Consider the following 2,173-nt stretch of genomic DNA (forward strand, 5'->3'; position numbering starts at 1 on the left):
TGTTGTCCGAGCTGGAAAAGTCAACCGTCAACCCTCACCAACCAATCGCAGATGAACGTGCAGTTTAGTAGGACATACAGGAGAAATAGTCCGTTCAATCCCTTGGTCTTTTCTTTGTCTATAGATCAGTTTGACACATTGCTAAAACCAGACCTGTTATCACTGTCCTGATGTGCTGGAAGACAGACAAGAACACAACAGCTTCTATACGGCCCTTCCGACCACATCAGTCGACTGGGGTAACGCCACTCTGACTGCGGTGTAAACTGCAGGTATGATTGACAGGTAATGGAGTGACTAGGGCGTACATGTTATTAAGTAAGTGCCACAGTGAACCAGTCATTACGTCCTTTAACTTGACAAACACAGTGAATAGCCTGGTCCAGGATGTCAAGTCTTAGTTCGTTAGAAATCCCGTTCCTTTCTATTAAGGATCATTTGAGTAAAGTGCATGAACACATTTCCAAGCCGTCTGATGTTGTTGCTCTCTCGACAGAACGAAGCCACTCACACCTCATTGACGACATCATGGAAAACATTACCGTTAAGAACCACAGCTAACAAACTGTCACTACAAACAAACAAAACTGTTTAGAAACGTACATTTCAATTGACTGGCACCGAGCTTACTTATCAGCGGTGTGATGTGCTGTGTTATGTGCATGTTGCTCTGTAACTACGCGGAACAATAAAACAAGCTCGTTGTCATTTGGTATGAAAACAGAAAATATAATGCGATCAGTCTAAACACTAGAAAAATAAAGTTGACTACATTCTAGTTTATTTATTTATAGCAATATGATTTTAGCTATTCAGTTTCCAATGTCTGTATTGAAACCAGTGGTAGTGTTGTGCGGGATGTTTTGCTCTGATTCTTGTGGTTTTTAGCTGCGTACAGTAAGTAGCTGGATACAATTAAATACAATTGTGGTGCCATAAAAATAAGCGATTATAACGCATACTCGTTCTTATCTTCCCATAGAAGAACATAATACATTCGCTAGTAAGCTACGTTTATATTATATCATAGTTAGTTACTCTACCCCGCAAACTAATAGAATTAACCAACTAGTCACTTCTACTTGTTAATCAAACAGGAATCAAATTACATTTGAACAAACAGGAATCAAATGACAGATGGCTAGTTGGCGAGAAATACAAAATAACATGCAAGTGTAGGAGATACTTACAGGGGAGAAGCTCCGTGGGTAACCCAGAGATGTATTTCGGGAAATATTGCCACGAATCCCGTGTTTATGTGTTTAGGAAAGTTGTTAAATCCCTTCTCCTCACTGCTACAACCATCAGCAGCCCACATCAAAGTGCTTCACACTCCCGTCCCTCCTCCGATCTGTCGCCCCGCAAAAATATTACTTTACGAACGTGACCAATTTGGCACTTTATCAGCAGCAATGTTATAAATAGCTCCCGCGCTGCCTTCCGACCTTGTTTTCTGTTCCTTTTGAAAATACCTAGTAACTAGTTAGGCGTGCTGAAGTTGTTCTCGCTGTCGCCCTGTCTTGTTGTAGTAAATCGCTCAATCGCCCAGCAACTCTCTCCAGCAGGCAGCTCCCTCCCGGAGCTCAGGCAGTGCAGTGCCTCGATCTCGTCCCGAACACGCCAGTATCCCTCGACTGCATCCGGGTCGGGTCGCAGTCAAATTGTTTTCAAAGTTTATTTCAAAAGCAAACCCGTATTCTATCTTCGTTGAAAGCCGTACGAGCCGTACTCTTCCTGCTTATAAGCAGTAACTCACTTCTAGTAGACAGGGAATAGTCAGTCAGATCCTGGGATTTCCAGAACGGCACCAAATTGACAAAGGACCCAGACAGTAGGTTACATTACAAGTGAGCCTTAGTGAGCGCATGCCAGTGTAAAGCTTGAGGATATTTCTAAAGCAAACGCTGGAATATAAACAAGCATTCCTTCCAGAGCTCAGCGTCTATTTATTTAATGTCTGATCTTTGTAGGATCAGAGGCCAGGGCAGTCTCTACATGCATGGAACGATTTATCTCCCTGTGTATGTGAAAGAGAGAGAGATTCGTCTCCCTGTGTATGTGAAAGAGAGAGAGATGTATCTCCCTGTGTATGTGAAAGAGAGAGATGTATCTCCCTGTGTATGTGAAAGAGAGAGATTTATCTCCCTGTGTATGTGAAAGAGAGATTTATCTC

General features: G+C 42.5%; 1 protein-coding gene across 3 annotated transcripts in view; it reads right to left on the reverse strand.

Annotated features, from left to right (window-relative positions):
- The window catches only part of LOC135538342 (fibroblast growth factor receptor substrate 2-like), a 78,580-nt gene extending 77,012 nt beyond the window's left edge, over positions 1 to 1,568 (reverse strand). For all 3 annotated transcript variants that reach the window (XM_064964262.1, XM_064964264.1, XM_064964263.1), the window contains exon 1: positions 1,191 to 1,568. The gene's annotated coding sequence lies outside the window, so the exon portion shown is untranslated. The remainder of the gene's footprint in view (positions 1 to 1,190) is intronic.
- Positions 1,569 to 2,173: the final 605 nt, after the last annotated feature.

This window comes from Oncorhynchus masou, unplaced genomic scaffold (assembly GCF_036934945.1).
Source record: "Oncorhynchus masou masou isolate Uvic2021 unplaced genomic scaffold, UVic_Omas_1.1 unplaced_scaffold_942, whole genome shotgun sequence".
Lineage (NCBI taxonomy): Eukaryota > Metazoa > Chordata > Actinopteri > Salmoniformes > Salmonidae > Oncorhynchus > Oncorhynchus masou.